The sequence below is a fragment of the Narcine bancroftii genome, chromosome 2 (genome assembly GCF_036971445.1).
Source record: "Narcine bancroftii isolate sNarBan1 chromosome 2, sNarBan1.hap1, whole genome shotgun sequence".
Lineage (NCBI taxonomy): Eukaryota > Metazoa > Chordata > Chondrichthyes > Torpediniformes > Narcinidae > Narcine > Narcine bancroftii.
This window is the reverse complement of record NC_091470.1, coordinates 372,809,365-372,830,633: the sequence shown is the minus strand read 5'-3', so window position 1 is coordinate 372,830,633 and position 21,269 is coordinate 372,809,365. Positions and strand designations below refer to the sequence as shown.

The 21,269-nt window shown below is 43.2% G+C and overlaps 1 protein-coding gene across 5 annotated transcripts in view; it reads right to left on the bottom strand.

Annotated features, from left to right (window-relative positions):
* LOC138755891 (anion exchange protein 2-like) overlaps positions 1–21,269 on the bottom strand; it is a 356,627-nt gene that overhangs the window by 311,132 nt on the left and 24,226 nt on the right. For 4 of the 5 annotated variants that reach the window (XM_069922672.1, XM_069922674.1, XM_069922670.1 and 1 more), the window contains exon 2: positions 13,773–13,921. The exons of the other annotated variant lie outside the window; for it this stretch is intronic. The gene's annotated coding sequence lies outside the window, so the exon portion shown is untranslated. The remainder of the gene's footprint in view (positions 1–13,772; positions 13,922–21,269) is intronic. 5 annotated transcript variants of the gene reach the window in all.

Below are 21,269 nucleotides of genomic sequence, written 5' to 3'. Positions count from 1 at the left end.
ACGTGAAGAGGGAAGAGAATGTGGATCACTTCCTAACTAAAGTTGTGGACCACAGTGAGTTGGGGAAAGGGAATAGGAGTTAAGGTGGAAACCAGTCTTTGTCTAACAGTGATGTTAGGCCCTGAAAGGCTTGAATGGTTCTGCCCATTGCTAATCATCAGAAAGCTGTGGAGACTTTTGATGCGAGTGCCAGGAAACGTCAAAAGCAGTCAGTCAATCGGTGCAGCCAACCTTCGACATCCACAATCAGATTCCAGCTTTCCTGATGTCCTGGCTAATGAGGACTCAGCAACTTGCAAAGACTCCCTGCTGGAACTCAGGAAGTTGACCGCAGAAGAGAGGGGAACAGGAAGGCCCTGCCCTCAGAGTGCCAGGACAACAGATTCAGCTCACACAGTGCTCCATTCCCCATGACACATCTCGCTGCAATTACAGGCAGCAAACTCAAACAATTCTCCCCGCCACATCCAGCCTCAAACACTGAAACAGGGGGTTCAAAATCCATGGGTGGATGCAGATGTCCAGGCACTTCTCAGAACTCATGATGCTGTCTTCAGGACTGGAGACAAGATGGAATCAACATTAGCCAAGGCAGAACTCTCCCGTGCAATCTGGTAGGCAAAGCATGGTTACACAAGGAAGATCCATAATCAGATGTGTGACACCAAAGACATAAGGTTCATGTGGCAAGGGATCAAAACTATAACAGATCACAAGACAACCTTGCAGTTCAAAGACAATGACGTCCCCCTTCTGGACAGGATGAACATCTTCTATGCACAGTTCAATGAAAAGAATAGGCTGATGCAGAAGAAAGCTCCATGTTCCCCTGGTGAATGGGCCCCCTGCATAGCCATGGCCAAGGTGAGAAGAACCCTATCCAAGGTGAACCCACACCAGGGGGTTGGACCAGACAACATATCAAGTCAGGTACTGAAGGACTGTGCAGACCAACTGACAGAGGTCCTTATGGACATGTTCAGCATGTTACTGCAACAGTCAATCGTCCCCACGGGTTTCAAGACAGCCACCATCATCTCAGTACCCAAGAAGGCACAATTGACAAAGATATGAATTCTGAAATAATCACTGAAGATCAACAGTGAAGAGTGAACAGGCTTCCTGTGTGCGAGAAGATGGGGAGCAGAGAGAGACAAGTTTTACGTTTAACATAATTCGCTGGTTGGCAAACCGTGAAAACAGCCACTTTTAGAGATAATTAAAGAGTATTGAGTCATCAGAGCAGATGCGAAGCAAGTTCAATCCAGGGTCAAATAATCTCCATCTTGAGGAGATTGATATGGTGCATATGAACTTTAAAAGGTTTTGGATAAATTGCTGCATAGCATCGAGATTAGTGCCTTTGGCATAAAGTGGGTTGAGCAGCAGAGAGAGAAGACAGGTGAAATGAACATTTAATTTCCAGGAGGTTGTCCGTGAAGCCCCCCAGGAGATGGTTGAAAAATCTCTGCTCTTTCTAAGGCATATTAATGACTTGAAATGGGCATACACAGCACAAATCCCAAAACAGTTCAACGTGGAAAATATTAGAAGAGGAAATATAAACCGTATAGCTATTTCTAAAGGGGATACAGAAATGGTGATCTATGGAGACTCTTTGCAGACGATGCCGCTTTAGTTGTCCATTCAGAGCCAGCTCTTCAGCGCTTGACGCCCTGTTTTGCGGAAACTGCCAAAATGTTTGGCCTGGAAGTCAGCCTGAAGAAAACTGAGGTCCTCCATCAGCCAGCTCCCCACCATGACTACCAGCCCCCCCACATCTCCATCGGGCACACAAAACTCAAAACGGTCAACCAGTTTACCTATCTCATCCATTTCATCAGATGCAAGGATCGACAATGAGATAGACAACAGACTCACCAAGGCAAATAGCGCCTTTGGAAGACTACACAAAAGAGTCTGGAAAAACAACCAACTGAAAAACCTCACAAAGATTAGCGTATACAGAGCCGTTGTCATACCCACACACCTGTTTGGCTCCGAATCATGGGTCCTCTACCGGCATCACCTACAGCTCCTAGAACGCTTCCGCCAGCGTTGTCTCCGCTCCATCCTCAACATTCATTGGAGCGACTTCATCTCCAACATCGAAGTACTCAAGATGGCAGAGGCCGACAGCATCGAATCCACGCTGCTGAAGATCCAACTGCGCTGGGTAGGTCACGTCTCCAGAATGGAGGACCATCGCCTTCCCAAGATCGTGTTATATGGCGAGCTCTCCACTGGCCACCGTGACAGAGGTGCACCAAAGAAGAGGTACAAGGACTGCCTAAAGAAATCTCTTGGTGCCTGCCACATTGACCACCGCCAGTGGGCTGATCTCGCCTCAAACCGTTCATCTTGGCGCCTCACCGTTCGGCGGGCAGCAACCTCCTTTGAAGAAGACCGCAGAGCCCACCTCACTGACTAAAGACAAAGGAGGAAAAACCCAACACCCAACCCCAACCAACCAATTTTCCCTTGCAACCGCTGCAACCATGTCTGCCTGTCCCGCATTGGACTTGTCAGCCACAAACGAGCCTGCAGCTGACGTGGACATTACCCCCCCATAAATCTTCGTCCGCGAAGCCAAGCCAAAGAAGACATATGGAGCATATGTACAGAATTCACGGAAAATGTTAAGACAACTGGCAAGTGGGAAAAGCCCAGCATCTGGAGATTTTAGTGATGTACACTCAGAGAAAGGGCATCAGGATGATCACATCTGAAGTGTGTCTAGTTCTGGTGCCACACTGGGGGAAGATGTGAAAGCCTCAGGGACAGTGGAGAAGAGATGAAGGCAATGGTTGTCAAAGTGGTCAGGCCAATGCTGTTACAGCACCAGCGTTCGAACAAATCCCGCGTTGTCTGTAAGGTGTTTGTACATTCTCCCATGTCTGCATGGGTTTTCTCTGGGTGCTCCAGTTTCCCCCCCCCATCATTCAAAATGTACCAGGGGTTGTGATTGGGCAGCACGGGCTTGTGGGTAAAAAGGGCCTGTTACCATGCTGCACGTCTATAAAAATAAATTTGTAGAGATTGCAGAAGCTGGGGTTGTTTTCGCTGGAATAGGAGGTTCAGAGGGAATCTGACATATGTACATTTTTCAATTTAAATTTAAACATACAGCACAGTTACAGGCCATTTTGGCCCACGAGCCCATGTTGCCCAATCACATCAAATTAACCTACACCCCCAGTATGTTTTGAAGGGTGGGAGAAAACCAGAGGCCCTGGGAAAAACCCACACAGACACAGGGAGAACATACAAACTCCTTACGGACAGAGCTGGATCCAAGCCCCACTAATAGCTTTGTGCTAACCGCTACGCCCACTGTACTGCCTTTTTTAAAAAAAATGGTATTTTGAAGAATTTAAACAGAATAGCTGGGAAAATTGGCAGAGAGGTCAAGAACCAGAGCACACAGAATGTCAAAAGTCTCACCAAGAAAAAATGTTTCTTTTTAACAAAAGCACAGAGAAAGCCAAGAAAGAACTAGTAAATTCTTGCATTCAGTTGGGGAATTGATGAAAGGCAAAAATCTGCATGGTTCGGAGAAGAGGCTGGGAGAGCATAACGAGCTGGGTTGTTCTTGCGGAGAGCAGGCATGGATTCCTGTGCTTCAAGGAGCAAGTGTTCCTCTGGATTGATTCAGCATCAGTCCTGACTGTGGACTGATGAGGCTGTGGAACAGAACGAATTTCAGTCTCAGCCCTCCCAAGGGTAGATGCAGTAAAGTTTTGCTTCATTCAGACTGGATGCCATTTCTAGCTGGTTGACATTTCGGGCTAAGGGAGTGTGAATTATGTGGGCTTGTGCTGGGTGTTCCTGTTTCTTCCCAAATACCAAACACATACTGCTTGGTTAACTGGTTGCTATGGAAGTAGGCAGAAAAAGAAACAAAAGGCAATAGAAGTTGGAGAGAATGTGAGAAAGGCGTTTCAAGGGAGGGAATCTGTGGAGTCAAATGGCCACTTCTGTCCAAATGCACAAGACCCAGAGCTGGAGTCTACAGCATGGAAACAGGTCCATCAGCTCCACCTTCCTGCACCGACCAAGATGTCCCATCTATAATTGTCCCACCTGCCTGTCTTTGACCTGTCTTTCGACAAATTGGAGTGGGACTTTTTGTTCAAGGTATTGGAGCAATTTGGATTGGGTAAAACATTTATTAATTGGGTGAGGACACTTTATTGTAAACCCAAGCAAAAATTATTTCAATGGGCAGATTAGTCCAGTGATTCCATTGAGCGGGTCCAGTAGGCAGGGCTGCCCATTGTCCCCAGCGCTGTTCATACTGGCAATTGAGACGCTGGCAGAAGCCATTTGGCGGGATCCAGACATAAAGGGGTTCAGGGTGGGCCAGATGAAACACAAAATCAACCTTTTACCTGATGATGTGTTAGTGTATTGGACAGATCCCGGTGGGGGTGAGTGGTCATTGACCAGGCTGCGGTACATACTGGAGGATTATGGGAAGGTCTTGAGGTACAAGGTAAATTTGGAAAAAATGAAATTATGCCTTGGACAAACAGAGATTACAGACAATATCAACAGAGAAGTCCACTTAAATGGCCACAAGAAAGCATTAAATATCTGAGGGTAAAAGTAGACAAAGATTTATGGAATTTATACAAATGTAATTATCTCCCTTTGCTCTGGAAGGTTGAGGACGATCTTGCTAGATGGAAGACTCTGCCCCTAACATTGATGGGCAGAGTTAACTGTGTCAGAATGAAGGCGATGTCAAGGTTCCAGTAACTTTTTCAATCGTTACCCATTTCGTTGCCCCAGGGCTTTTTTAAGATGCTCAAGGTATGTGTCAGAAGGTTTCTAAAGAACAGTAAACTGGGTAGAATCTCCATGGAAATGTTGACATGGGATTATAATTTAGGGGGATTTAAAATTACCTGATTTCAGAAAAAATTACTGGGCAACCCAGGCAAAGTTTATCGCCTCCCTCTCTGAGAGAGGCTCCACCCTCCCCTCCACTTTCCTGGGCTCAAATTGGACTGCATGTGGTAGTTGAAAAGACAGCAGGAGAGTTTATATACAAATGGGACACTAAATTAATTTCAAAGAAAATGGATAACCCCACACTAAAGCTGTACTTCAGATGTGGTAAAGAATGAATCAATGTGTTGGATTGAAGGTGGAGTTACCTCCCAAAACACCTTTGACCCAGAACAACTTGATACCCTTGACTGGGTAATAAAATCCCGGACACCTGGTGCCAGAAAGGGATCACGTGTATCGAGGATTGTTACAAGCGAAGGCAGCTCATGTCATTCGAGCAGTTGAGGGACAAAAACGATTTGTCTAAAAGAACATTCTTCTGCTATCTGCAAATTTTTCCCTTAAGGGAAAAATTGGGACAATCCTAGATGACCCTACCTAGATGTAGTAACATGGAAATTCTAATTCACAAGATCACAAGACAAAGGAACAGAAGAAGGCCACTCGGCCTATCAAGTCTGTTCCGTAAATCTACACTAAGCTACTCTACACTAGTTCCAATTTCCAGCCTTTTCCCCATATCCCTTCATGTCCTCACTAATGAGATACTTGTCTATTTCTTGTTTAAATACTCCCAGTGATCTGGCTTCCACTGCTGTATGCGGCAGTGAGTTCCACAGATCCACGACCCTCTGGCTAAAGAAGTTCTTCCTAATCACTGTTTTAAATGGATAACCTCTAATTTTCAGACTATGACCCCTTATCCTCGATTCACCCACCAAGGGAAACATCTTACCCACATCCACCCTATCTAAACCTTTTGACAGGGGAATGTATATAAATTTATCTCTAAGATGTATTACATATTCCAAAGTGAGGGTCTGAAGCTGGGCTTACACAGGTTGAGAGAAAGATGGGAGTTGGACTTGGGTACAACAATAAATGAAGAGTGGTGGCAAAACCAGTGTCTGGACAGCGTGACTGGAGTCATTAATGCCAGATACAGGTTAGTGTAATATAAATTCTTGCACCATCTGTACCTCACTGCACAAAAATTACACAAATCAAAGCCAGAAATTTTGGAAATGTGCTTCAGGTGAGGTGTGGAGGTTGGAGCCTTTGTCCACTCCACCTGGCAGTGTACAAAGGTAAGATCTTTCTGGAAAGACCTGGGGGGCATTCTGAAAAAAATTACAAAAGTGGATTTTCCACAGAATCCAGACTTTTAGACTGTCCTAATGCCAAATTTCATTTGTGAAGGTCACCTTGTCGGTAGCCAAGAAGTGTATAAGTCACGTGGAGGTCTGACTCCCAGCTAAATACCACACGATGGAATGTGGAAATGCAGAGTTGTGTTCCCCTGGAGAAAATCATGTACAGACTAAGGAGCAAACATGACAAGTTCATTAGAGTGGGGCAGCCCTATTTGAAATACATGGGCAGGCAGATTTGACTAGCCCCCCCACTTTGAAATATAGGCTCAGTAACAATTAGTCCCAGCTGGGAAATGAGTGGGATTAAGAAGATGGGACATGACACAGATGACAGTTTTTTCTAGTTTTGATTTTACTTCTTTCTTTTGATTCCTTACCCTTGTTATTTAGTTACCCTGGTTGTTTTCCCTTGGTTTCTGTAGGGGTCGTGAACCTCACTGGTAATTGTATCTGAACAATTTATATGACCGCATATATTGGGGTGGGGGGGGGGGGGGATAATTACAGATTCTGTATGTTATATGAGTGTTGAAAAGGATTGTGTTGGTTGTTTGAATTTTTATGAGTCTATGAAAATTAAAAATAAAATATTCAAAAAACCCAACACAAATCCATGTGCAACATTGCTGGTCATAGACCTTCACTCCGATAATATACCACTCCCCTGTCTTCTTTGACCAAGCCAATTTTGGATCCAACTTTCCAAAGCACACAGATCCCAGTAACTCAATCATCTGAACCTTGCCAAATGGCTCACTAAAGGGCACATCCTCTGTCCTAAGCCTATCAATAATCTTCATCACCTCCTCAAAAGCCCATCTCCCCACACAAAGCCATGCTGACTAGCCCTGACAAGCCTACTTTTTCCCAAAAGCAAGTAAATTCTGTTCCTAAGAATCTCTGCCAAAAAATAACTTTCCTATTGTTGGAAGGATCTCTGGCCAATATTTTCCTGGTTTGTCTCTGTGGCCCTTTTTAGACAAAGGAACATCACTGGTTTGCGCAAGAGACTGAAGCTGCTAGAACCTGGAGTAAACAAATCGCTGGGGCAACTTGTTGAGCCACCCATCATCCGTGGAGAGAGAAGGATGGTGCTCATCTTCTGGAGGAGCTTTCAGAAATAGGATCTACCTGCATTGGCAAAGGCAAGAACTGATATAGGGATATGGGCTTTATGGGAGAATCCAGAGAGGAATGGAGGTTTGCCTCTCTGACTGGAGGCCTGTGGCTAGTGGTGTGCCTCTAGGATCGATGTGGGTCCATTGTTTGTCATCTCTATCAATGATCTAGATGATCATGAGGTAAATTGGATCAGCACATTTGCAGATGACACAAAGATTGGACGTATTGTAGGCAGCGAGGAAGGCTTTCAAAGCTTACATCAGAATCTGGACCAGCCATAAAAATGACAGATAGAATTTAATGCAGATAATTGTGAGGTGCTGCATTTTGGAAGGACAAACCAAGCTAGGACACATACAGTAAGTGGTAGGGTACCTAAGAGCGGGTTAGAACAGAGGGATCTGGGAATACAGATACATAATTCCCTGAAAATGGCATCACAGGGAGATACAAATATCTCCCTAATTACAGGACAATTTTTGTTATGAGTCTGAAATTAAAAAGAAAAAAAGTGAATCCCTCTGCAGTTCAAGCATTTACTAAAGAATTGGGCACCAAAAATCAGATAAGAGATCCCAGATATCAAGTCATGATCCAGAGTTTCACTGGCACTGGATTATAATGTACCAATGAATGAGTCCTTCATCCAATAACTAATATGTTTTGCTACAACTGGCCTCAGTTGTCTGTATTTCTCCATGAAAGATTCTTTACCATTACGTGGACTTTAGCAGGGTCCTGAATGGTAGGCTAGTCCACAAGAAGAGATCATGTGGGGTCCATGCCTGCTGGCCCATTGAATACAAATTGTTGGTCATCAAAGAGTGGTAGTGGAGGGATGTTTTTCAGGTTGGAGGCCTGTGTGTGACCAGTGGCATGGACAACTGCAGGAATGGGTGCTAAGTCCTCTGTTATGACTTGGATGAGAATGGGAGGTGACATGGGCTGTAGCTGGTGGTATTGAAATTTGATTAATAATTGCACTTCCAGGACATTCTGATAAAAATTACAAAGGTGGATTTTTTACAGGATCCAGAATTTTACCTTCTGGGAAACAGTATGATACGAGTTTTAAACTGTCCATGTACCAAAGTCAGTTTGTGAAGGTCACCTTGGCGGCAGCCAGGAAATGTATAGCAGTCACGTGGAAGTGTGACTCCCAACGAAATACCACACAATGGAATATGGAAATGCAGAGTTGTATAACTTAAGGAGGAAAAATGGCACATTCATTAAAGTGCGGCTACCTTATCTACAGTATATGGGTCTGCAGATATGACTATCCCCCTTTGGAACAAGGGTACTGAAACAATTCATCCCAGCAGGGAAACGAGTTGGATAATGAAGTGGGACATGGCGCAGACGACGGGCTCTGTTAGTCAATTTTTATTTTCATTCCTTCCCTTTGGTTACCTGATCACCTTGGTTGTTTTCACTCGGCTTTTCTCCTATGGTCGTTGACCCCACCGGTATTTGGTTTTTGTGTTTTCCGGATCTGTAATATTTATGTGACTTTATTCTCAATTGTATCAGGGCAAAGGGGAGGGGGGGTGATGGGGAGGAGATAGTGAGGGGATAAAAATGGACTCAGTATGTGACAAAAGGGGATGAAAGAGATTGTATTGTGTGTAATTTGAAAATCAAAAATAAAACATTCAAAAAATAATTCCTTTCATTTACAGATTGTGTAACTCCTCCCCACCCCACAAACCTATTTATGCCATCGCCCCTCCCCACCACTGCCATCACACAGAGAATGTTGACGTATTACAGATAATCATAGGTTATTGGTACTTTCACAACTGCAGCAAGAATCTCACTTGCAGACAGACAATCCCACGGAAAATAAACTCCAGATCAATATGTGAAATGCAAGCTCAGGATCACAAGATTTATTACTGAGGATCCAACAAATCACCAAACATGTGGCCCAAAGTTCAACACTGGCACTGTACAAACAGTGAGAATCAACTTCTATCAAACTCCAAACAGGTTTCAAACTCGCATTAATTTCCTTTTTTTTAAAATAAGGATAACAATGGGCGGATTTCCCTGCTGCCATGCACATCACTCTCCTTTTCTTGCATCCTGCATCAGGTCTAACGCTGAAAGAGCAGGAGAAGGGAGGAGAGCAGGGGGCACAGGAGCAAGAGGAGAAATACAGAGTACGCAGTAACAGCGAAGGCTCAGCCAGGAAGTGGGTCTGAGTAGTTAAGGAACTGATTGCAATCTTTCAGGTTCTGGCATGGGTTCCACAACTTGGAGAGCAGCGAAAAGAACACACTATTTCAGAAAAGGGAGGGAGAGAAATCAACTGACCTGTGGTCAGTTTGTGGCAATCCAAAAATGTTGGAATCTATCATTAAGGAAGTGGTAAGAGGGCATTCAGACAAAGATAACTGGATTGGCAGTCAGCATGGATTTGCGAAAGGGGAATTATCTGAGGTTGTACTGAGCACAATAGATGAAGGTGAAACAGAGGATGTGGTGAACTTGGAACTTCTGAAGGTGCCACATGAGGAAATGATACAGAACTGGAGCACAGACTTGGTATGAGAAAGGAATTAGACATATTGAAGTGTTATGAGGAAGGTCTACTCATGTCCTTTGAACAATTTAAACAGAACTATGACTTGACGAATAGAATCTTCCACTGCTTTCTTCAATTAAGGTCCTTCTTGCGAGAAAGATGGGGCCCCATAATGGTCCTGCCTTCAAGTTGAGGAGGAAGGGATGCTTGGGCTCGGAAATATACCCAAATTTATAACTAGGATGCATTTTGTTCTCCAAGGCAAAGATGCAAAAGTTGAGAGAGAGGAGGGGGTCAGACCTTGGTGCTATGATACCAGAGGAGTGTTGGTCGGATTGATGTTTGGATAGTATAACATCAACAATCAATGTGAGATATGGATTGGTTCAATACAATTTTTTACATCAATTATATCTCACACCCACAAAAACTACTTTTAATGAAAATCTGAAATATCCAAAACGTGCATCAGATGTAGTATTGAAATTGGAACCTTTTTCACGCTCTACCTGGTCGGAAGGCCATTCTGGTAACGATATTGCTGAAATACTCACAAGAGGAACAGGAGTGTCTTTCCAATGTGACTCAGGGCTGTACCATTTGGGCAACCTTATGGACGTGAGCTACAAACTGACTAAATTTCAAATATGCTTTGTTAAAGTAGCTCTGACTGCGACTAAGAAGTGTCTAGCGATCGCTTGGAAATCCGAATTTCCCCTTCTTATTGCTCGATGGGCCTCGAGTTACGTACTTGTATACACACGGAGAAAATTACTTTTAATTTCAAGAATAAATATGACACTGTGGAGGCTCACCACAAGGCAGGCGAACTGGTCCCGCTTGTAAGCCACGCGGCGGGGCAGCTGGCCAAAATGGCGCCGTAAGGGTTTCCCTTCCTTCCAGCTCGGGACTCAGAAGCCCGCGCTTGGGGACCACGTGACGCCCAGGTGACATCAGTGCCCTCCAGCGCAGTTCTCAGCCAGGTCCGGACTGAGAGTATAAGTGCAGCCCAGCAGCCTGCAATAAACTAGTCTGCTCACTGAGCTCAACCCAGCTGGTTGCGTGTGTTATTGCAGGAGCAGAGTAGCCGCCGCTGTAACACATTCATTAAGAAATGGCATCTGTACTTGGATTATGTAGGGGCCCAATTATAAATTTGGCCCTTTCATGTATGCAATGATGGGCTAGCCTCAAAAAAGAATTATGAAAAATGAGAGCTCTGACAATACATGAAGTTATATATTTTTTGTATTGTGCGGGGGGGGGGGGGTGCGAAGCTTTGCAGATATTTAATATATTTGACATGTATAAAAATTAAAGATTGTATGAATGTATTCATGAAAAATAAAATGTTCAAAATAAAAGAACCTACAGTATCAATCTTTGCATTAAATACGCCCAGTGACCCAACCTTCGCAAATGCCTGTGGTAACAAATTCACCAGATTTACCAACCTCTGGCTGAAGAAATTTCTCCACAGCTCTGTTCTAAGAGGACGCCCTTCAATCCTGAAGTTGTGCCCTCTTGTCCTAGACTCTCCCACCGTGGGGAATGACCTTTTTACATTTACTCTGTCCACACCTTTCAACAGCCAGTAGAGTAGGCCATTCAACCCCTCTAGAGTTTGCTGCATTATATAAATCATGGCTAATCTAATTGGATGTCAGCATTTCTGTCCACCCTGTAACCTTTCAAGTACCTACCTCCCTCTTATAAATATTCAAACTCTCTGCTACTGTTGCCTTTTGAGAAAGAGAATTTTTAAAAAAACTCAAGCTTGTGAAGAAAAATATTTTGCCTCTAACTGCTGTCTTGTCTACTGTAGGTGACCCCTAATTAAACAGTGGCACCAGTTTGAGATTCTCTCACATCCTCTACTCCCTTGGTTCCCACACCAACCTCAGCCTCCGCAAGGCTAGCACCTCCACTGCTGAATCCCACAGACTCATCCCCCCCCCCCCACCACTCCTTTCCCCTCACCCCTCTTCCTGCTCTCCTCCATCTCCTTTGAGCCCCTTTCTTCCCTTTTCCCCAAACCTTGGACCCTCTCATCTCCCGCCCCCCCACCACCATGCTCCTTTGACCTCCTCTACCCCCACTTTCTCCCTTTGGCTTCCCCTATCCCCCACCTCCTTCCTCTGGCCTCCCCTACCCTCCACCTCCCCCTGACCTCTTTGTTCCCACCTTCCCCCTCCTCCCCGACCTCCCCTGCCCCCAACCTCCCCGCTTCGCACCTCCCCCCTCTGACCTCCCCACCCCCACCTGATTTCCCCTGCCCTCCACCCCCTCCCTCCTTTCTCTTCCCCAGCCCCCCACATCCCTCAACACCCTCCCTTGTGACCTCCTTCCCATGTCCACCCATGTCCTCGAGCCTGTGGACTGTGCTCCTTCCCCTGCCCCCCCCTCTGATTTCCCCTGCCTACATATTGCTCACACCTTGATGAAGGGCTCAAGCCCGAAACGTTGGTTCTGTATCTTAATGTTTGTAATTTAAAGTCCACTGTTTGACCTGCTGAGTTTCCCCAGCAGGTGTGTTTTTACTACACTGACTTTTGGGTTTCACGACAGGTAGAGAACAGTTTGTTTGAATTCCACATCTGACCCACAATTACCACCCCACTGTGCAATGTGCAGGACATCCAGTGTTAACTTATGGACACCCCTCCATTCAAAGGGAATTAAAAGAGTGACCAATATCACAGGAACTCCGTGACCTCCAACTTACTGCCCGGACTTGGAAATACAAGTTACTTCAGCCCAACTCATCCCTACTGACCAAGATGACACTCCGATTTTGTCCCAACTGCCTGCATTTTGTATTTTCCCTGGTCCCTGATACTCCTGACTCTGCTGGCTACACCCCAGCATGTGTTTTTGGACACTTCGAATGGCTGTTTGACATTTTCATTCTGTGAACAAAGAACATTACAGCACACAGTCCGAGGCCTTGGTCCTGTAATGACTGTGATGACCTGAACTAAACAATGATCTGGCCTTTAATTCTCTGCTATTCAATTATATCTGGAAATGAACACACAGTGCAATTTAAAGAGCTGTTCTCCAGATCCCCATGCACCAGGAATTAGTCCTGTAGGGCTGAACACAGCGCCAGAAACCAGGGTTCGAATCCGGTGCTGTTTCTAAGTTCTCCCTGTATCTGGGTGTTCTAGTTTCCTCCCACCCTTCAGAAACATACAGGGGTTGTAGGTTAATGGGTGTATTTGGGGAGCAGAAGTTCGTGGACCAGAAGGGCCTGTTAGCACACTGTACGTCCAGATTTAAAATGATCCAACCCATTGGTGGCCTCTTTATTTTTCTTACCAAAATGAGCCGCCTCGCAACAGTCAGTAAGAAACATATTTTGCTGATCTGTAAATAAATGTTTGCAATGTCTACGGTTTGTCACATTCCTCTTCTGGATTAAGCAAGCAATCTGAATGGCACTGATCACGAAGTTTGGAATTACATTTTATTTGACCCAATTTAAATCCACGACATGTATACAAGTAACAGTGCACCAAGCACTTCTCCTTGTGGAATCCTCCCTCCTGGCGACAACGGATGAATGATCCTTGGCTCCGTTTTGTAACCAGCTTGCTATCCACTCTGCAAATCTGATGGAGCTCCCTCCACCTTCTGTAAAAGAAAGTGGTTATGGAGGTCCACCCGTCTGGAGAGAGGCCAAGTCACAATGCATTAACACAGAACCACTCCAGATCCAGAGCCTGCATCTGCTTTATTTCAGATTTACTCCTCGCTGTTTTCATTTTCCCCAGAGAGCAGACACCTGCCAGAACTCGTTCACATTGGCTCAGCACATCACAGGTGTGGAACACCCTTAGCGCTTTCCCAATGCAAGACAAAACACCAATGGTGCAACACCCTTCAGGAGATGCCTAATTTATTCTCAGATGTGGACTTCAAAAGCACAGACATACAACACAGCTCACCTCCAATTCATTAATTGGCTTAGAGTCCTGCGCTGCCACAAACCGTACTTCTGATTTCCTGCAAAGTGACGCAAACATACATCCCACTCGTCATCCGAAAAATGGCTGGCTTGATGAATTAGTGACTCCGTGATTTAATGCGACTCTGCCTGGAAGCACAACATTTAAATCACGATTAATAGATACCTCAGCAGCAAGCTCTAACGTCAGGTTGATGTGACACGATGCATTCAATGGAATGGTACCAAGGTTTAAAGGATCAGGTTATGATATTGGATATTTTCTGTTATTCATTGATAGGATGTGGGTGTTGCTGGCAAGGCCAACAGTTACTATCCACCCTGAACGCCCTTGATTTGAGTATTTTGCTCTGTATTTCAGAAGATAGTTAACCAGACTGGTCAGTCTGGAACCGAAAAATCACCAACCTTGAACGTTAATTTTCCTACTCTCCACATACATTTACTGACCAACTAAGTGTTCCAACATTTTGGAATTGTTTCAGATTTCCAGCAAGTGCAACATTTTGCTTTTCAGTCGCCACATATTTTTCAGCAAGGTTCCTCCCCTCCTGACATTTCCACCAGCTGCAAGCACCATTTGGAATTAGAGTGCAGTCCAATCTCTTTAATGACAACAGTGAGGAAATTCAATACTTTTCAATTGTTTAATCAAAGAATTCAATATCTACCACTCCATGTAAGTAATATAACCACACCAGTAACTCACCAAGCTAACCCACATAGCAATGACAGTCCCTGCAACCCGGGAGGACAAGGGAAGGTGTGTCCTGTCCCAAGTCAGGACTCCTTGCAGTTCAGAAGAATGGGGGGGAGGGGGGGAACCTCATAGAAGAATTTTGAATGTTGAAAAGCCTGGACAGAGTAGATGTGGCAAAGTTGTTTCCCATGGTAGAGAGCGGTGAACCTCTGGAATTTACTGCGGAGACCAGGTCGTTGGGTGTATTTAAGACAGAGATTGATAGGTATTTGAAGTCAGAGTATCAAAGGTTATGGGGAGAAGGCAGAGGAGTAGGGCTGACTGAGGGAATGGATCACCTCATGATAGAATGGCAGAACAGACTCAACGGGCTGAATGGCCCACTTCTGCACCTATGGTCTTAGCTTATGTATTGCTACCTCTTGAACAACACCTCCATTACCTGGATTACAGCAAGTTCAAGGTAATGGTTCACCACCTGTTTAATAAAAAGAGCTTAAATTTTAAATGTAGACATTCAATACGGTAACAGGCCCTTCCAGCCACAAGTCCGTGCCACCCAATTACACTCAATTGACCTACAAACCCCCATACGTTTTGAAGGGTGGCAGGAAACCAGAGACCTGGAGGAAACCCACACAGTCACGGGGAGAATGTACCAACTCCTTACAGACAGCGCAGGATTCGAACTGGCGCTGTAATAATTACTATTAATAATTACTACCGAGGGTAGCAAAATCTCCAACATCATTTCAGAAAATGACCATTTACCAGAATGATCTTGTTTCCCTTATCTCTGTTTTTAAATGTAAGCTATCAACACGGACTCAGTAGCATTTTGTGTGCTGGTGCCATTCTGATTCCCATTTCCTAAACCCTTAATTATCTTGCATCCTGCCAGTGCAGGGTTAGCAACTTCGCTGTTACAGCTCCAGTGACCCGGGTTGAATCCTATGCTCTCTGTAAGGTGTTTGTATGTTCTCCCTGTGTCTGCGAGGGTTTTCTCCAGTTTCCTCCCACTTTCCAAAAACGTACAGGGGTTGTTGGTCAATTGAGTGTAAATTTTAAAAGATCACCCTCACACTTAAATCACATTAATATGCAGGTACAGCTGTTAATTAGCAAAGCAAACGACCCACCAATCTTGGTCGGAGGGAGGCTGGGGCAGAAGGGGAAGTGAGCATGCTGCGTGGATGTCACATCTGAAGTCCTCAAGACAATGCAGCACGGATTCACTCGAATGACTTGAGGACGGATGACTCTCCAACCAAGGAGAGATTTAGCATAATGTGGTTATATTTTATGACGATTACAAGAGTTATGTGTGATCTCACTGAAACATCTATCTCTGAAGTTGCTGGAGGGGTTGGTTCCCTTGGCCAGAGTGCTGAGGACTGAAATCAGGAGGAACTTCTTCATTTAGTCCATGTGAATTGCCAGAATTTCCACTCAGAGGACGGGAATAAAATCCATACATTTTTAAAAACTTAAGGAACAATGGGATGGAACAGGGAAGTGGAATAGGTCCAAGATCACTCATGATAATGGGATCTTCCAGTGGGCAACAATTTCAATTCTGCGCCCATTCCTGCACCAACGTGTCTGTCCATGGCCTCATGCACCGCCAAACCAGGGCCACCTATAACTTAGAAGAGCAACGCCTAATATCCTGTCTGGGCCACTCTGCAAATGATGGCATTAACATCGACACCTCCGGTTTCTGCTAGCCTAACTCCCTGTTCTCCCTCCATTCCCAACCCTTCGTCTTCTTTCCTCCAGATCTCCACCCCTTCCCTCTCCATTCACAGATCCATTCTTCCTCCCCGTGTGCTGTTATGCCCTCCCACCCTTATCCACCTGCCTGTGGTCAGCCCTGCCCCCATTCACACCATAATTTTATTCAGACCTAAAACATTAGTTATGTATATCTTTGCTATATAAAGTACACTTTGTGACCTACTGAGTTTCTCAGCAATGGGTTTCGACTACAATCGCAGCATCAGGCGACTTTGGTGTTTCACCCCATGATCATGTGCAACCAGGGAGTGGGTACAAAAGGGTGTCCGGTCTCCTGCTGTCACCCATCTTCTGAAATACCTTTGGGAGTTGAATCACTCTTGCAGAGAATTACAAAGCCAGGCAGCTAAATGTATGGTTGTCAATTGCAAGGAAAAGCGAGGGAGGCTTCATGCATGACCCTTCCCACAAATACAGCAGCTGGCCATCAGACACCGAGCTGGGGCATGTGGTCCCAGATCATTTGAGATTGAGGAGAGTATCACACATCCTGCTGCTGCTTGCCCACTTATCCCATATACATGTCCATTACAAATACCTCTCTGGCTGTCAGCTGGAAAATGAGTGAGGCTTGGTAGCACATTGCCCACTGAGTTGTGACAATCGCTGCATTCAGACAGAATCAACCAAACTGATCGCTTAACAACTGACCTCACATTTACATTTTATTTCCTTGTGAAATAGGAGATCATTTGGCCCATTGTCTTGATACTGGCTCTCAGAACAATCCTATCCAACCCATCCATTGGAACAAACTCATTTAGCCCATTAACTCATCTTGACAAAGACTTTAAGTTTAAATTTTACATTTAGACACACAGCACAGTAACAGGTCCTTTCGGCCCACTAACCCGTGTCGCCCAATTATATCCAATTGACCTCAACCCCAGTACGTTTTGAAGAATGGGAGAAAACTAGAGTTCCCTGGGGAAAACCCATGCAGGCACGGGGGAAAACGTACAAACTCGCTAGTGTGGAATTCGAACCCTGGTCATTGGTGTTAGAACAAACTGTGCTGCCCACAACCCGTAATGTGGACCATATTTACCTCCTACCAATAATGCTCGACCCGCTGAGTTTCTCCAGCAGATTGGTTTTGGTTTTTTTGCTTTTTAACCCAATCAATTCCCTGTGACATGCCCATCAACTCTTCCCTTACACCCTTATGGTTAAATCGATGCAGGAAATGAAACTTTTGGATATATGGAGGAGACAACACCCAAAGGAGAAGGAATATTCATAATAATCGGGTAGACATAAAACATATTCAAGGATAGAACTGTTCCTGTTGTCAGCCCATATTCAAGGGAGAATTAGAAAAACAGAATATAAAGCTAGATTGTTATCGGATCACTCACCCCTGTTATTAGCAATAGAACTGGAGGACATCCCACCTAGAATGTATAGATGGAGGTTAAACTCCATGCTACTTAAAAGACAGGATTTTAGAGAATTAATTGAGCGACAAATTAAAATGTACTTTGAAATAAATACGGAATCAGTGAAAAATAAATTTATATTATGGGATGCAATGAAAGCCTTCATCAGAGGGCAGATAATAAGTTATGTAACTAAGATGAAGAAGGACCACAATCGGGAAATAGAACAGCTGGAAAGGGAGATAGTAAGTACAGAAAAAGAATTAGCAACAAGGGAAGATACAACAAAAAGAAGAGAATTGGAGGACAAAAAAATAAAATACGAAACACTACAAACATACAAGGTGGAGAAGAACATAATGAAGACAAAACAGAAGTATTATGAGCTAGGAGAAAAAAAGCACAAACTACCAACAGTACATGCAATTTGGGCATGTGAGAAAGTGAAAATGTTTTGGGAAGATCTAAATCAGATATTAAATAAAATCACAAAAAGCAACATCCCAAAAAATCCAGAGATCTTTCTTCTAAGTAATATAAGAAGTAAAGAACTTGGACTCGATTTGGATGGAGCACAAAAAAGATTTATTGTGATAGCCTTAGCAGTAGCAAAAAAATGTATTATGTCAACCTGGAAATCAGAAGAGAGCCTGAGAATACAGCAATGGTACATGGAAATGAATAAATGTATTCCATTGGAAAAAATAACATATAATTTAAAAAATAAAGTCACAGTATTCGAACAAATTTGGGAACCGTACATGGAACACAACAGAGAAGTCCTACCGCGGACCTCCACCCCCTAAAATGACAGAAGAAGACGAAATGAACTGACCCAGTGTGTAAAAGTAGATGACACAATTTTCTTGTTTATTTTCATTGTGTGATGACATTGTTTAATGGGTTTAATGTATCATATATGTTGAACGTTGAGTGGGTGGGGAGGGGGGGTGAAGGAAGGAGGGAAGGGGGGGAAAAGGGGAGAAAATGACACTGTGTATATTCAAGAGGGAAATGTTTGTGTGTACTTTGGTCAGTGTGGTTCATAGTGTGAAAAATTAAAAAATTTTTTAAAAAACTCTTCCCTTACACCCAAGCCCAATTCGCTTGCCTCCAAGGTATCTTGGGGAGAAGTTGTGGTACCAATTTACCAATCACAATAGCTGGGATGAATCCAAGGTCTCATGGAACAGATCGGCAAACAAACTTCCTAATGGCGCTTTTGCACACAAAATACTAGCTTGGCAGCTTAAGACAGAACGAACTAAAAGAATGGTATTGGCATCAAGGAAAAAGGACAAACAAATTACATATAACCCAATGAAGATCAAGGAAAACTTCAGGGAATTCTACGAGCAATTATATCGAACTGAGAACAAAGAGAAAGAAGACAAAATAGATGAGTTTCTAGCTAAAATTGAACTACCGAAATTGCAAGAAGAAGAGGAAAACAAATTAATAAAATCATTTGAAATAGAGGAAATACAGGATATATTAAAAAAACAACCGAACAATAAAACGCTGGGAGAGGACGGACTCCCGATATAATTCTATAAAACATTTAAAGACTTATTAGTTCCTCCTCTCCTGGAAGTAATGAACCAGATTGATAAAACACAAAGCTTACCAGATTCATGTAAAACAGCAATAATTACAGTAATACCAAACACGGGGAAAGATCCACTAACACCAGCATCGTATATAGCAATATTTCTACTCAACACAGATTATAAGATCATAGCTAAACTATTAGCAAACAGATTGGCTGACTGTGTATCGAAAATAGTAAAACTAGATTAAACTGGATTAAGAAAAGACGAACAACGGACAATATCTGTAAGTTCATTAACTTAATCCATGCAGTACAAGGAAACAAGACGCCAACGTGGTGGTTGCCTTAGACACAGAGAAAGCCTTTGACAGAGTAGAATGGAATTATTTATTCAAAGTACTACAGAGGTTCAACCTACCAGAGAAATATATTAATTGGATTAAAGCATTATATAAGGGACCATTGGCGAAGGTGACAGTAAATGGATATATATCAAACCAATCTAAATTAAGCAGGTCAACTAAGCAAGGATGACCACTATCTCCCTCACTGTTCGTGTTAGCTATAGAACCATTGGCAGAACTGATAAGAACAGAAAATAAAATAAGAGGGATAAAAATAAAAGAGAAGGAATATAAAATCAGTCTATTTGCAGATGACGTCATAGTATACTTAACAGAACCAGAATTATCAATAAAAGAATTACATCAGAAATTGAAGGAATATGGAGAAGTGTCGGGTTACAAGATCAATGCAAATAAAAGTGAAGCAATGCTAATGAATAATGTGGATTTCACAAAGTTTAAGAAAGAATCACCATTTAAATGGCAAACACAAGCAATGCGATACCTAGGTATTCAACTAGATAATAAACTAGGCCATCTATACAAATTAAATTATCAGCCATTAATGAAGAAATTACAAGTCGACTTAGAACATTAGAAAGATTTACCACGAACACTAATAGGAAGGGGAAATTGCATTAAAATGAATGTCTTCCCAAGGATAGAATACCTATTCCAATCATTACCAATTCACCTTACAGAGAAATTCTTCAAGGAGCTAAAGAAAATAATAAGGAAATTCTTATGGAAAGGGGGGTAACCGAGGATAGCGCTAGATAAATTAACAGAATGGTACAAACAAGGGGGCTTACAGCTACCAAACTTTAAGAAATATTATTGAGCAGCACAATTAAGATACCTATCAGATTTTTATCAAACAAGGGAAAAACCAGATTGGACCAAATTAGAGCGAGATAAAATAGGGGAGAAGATACCCGAACATATACTATTTAAGTGGGATGAAAAGCTGGTGCAACATGGGAATTCACCAGTACTGCACCATCTGCTCAACATTTGGAAGAAGATTCACGTAGAAAGGAAAAAAACAAATTATCAACTACCAAAATTAATACTGACGCAAAATCAACTAATCCCCTTTACAATAGATAACCTTTCCTTCAGAGAATGCGAGGGAAAAGGGATGGAAAGAATAGAAAATTGTTTTTCGGGAAATAAATTATTATCTTTTGAACAAATGAAGTGCAAATATGGTATAACTCACGGTACAATGTTTGCATACCACCAACTGAAAACCTACTTGAAGGACAAATTGGAAAGCAGGCTGAGGTTACCAGAAGGAAGCAATTTTGAATACGTGATTACAGACACAATGATAATTAAAAGATTTATAACATGTACATCAAACTACAAGAGAAAGAGAACGAGAACGAGGAAACAAGCTGTAAACCCAAACAAAAATGGGAACAAGATCTAAACATAAAGATAAAGAATGAAACAAAATAGAGAAAGTGCAGAGAAGGTTCACGAGAATGTTGACAGGATTTCAGGGTCTGAGTTACAGGGAAAGGTTGTGCAGACTGGGGCTTTTTTCTCTGGAGTGTAGAAGATTGAGAGGGGACTTGATAGAGGTGTTTAAGATTTTAAAAGGGACAGACAGTAAATGTGGATAGGCTTTTTCAATTAAGAGTGGGGGAGATTCAAACTAGAGGGCATGGTTTAAGATTGAAGGGGGAAAATTATAAGG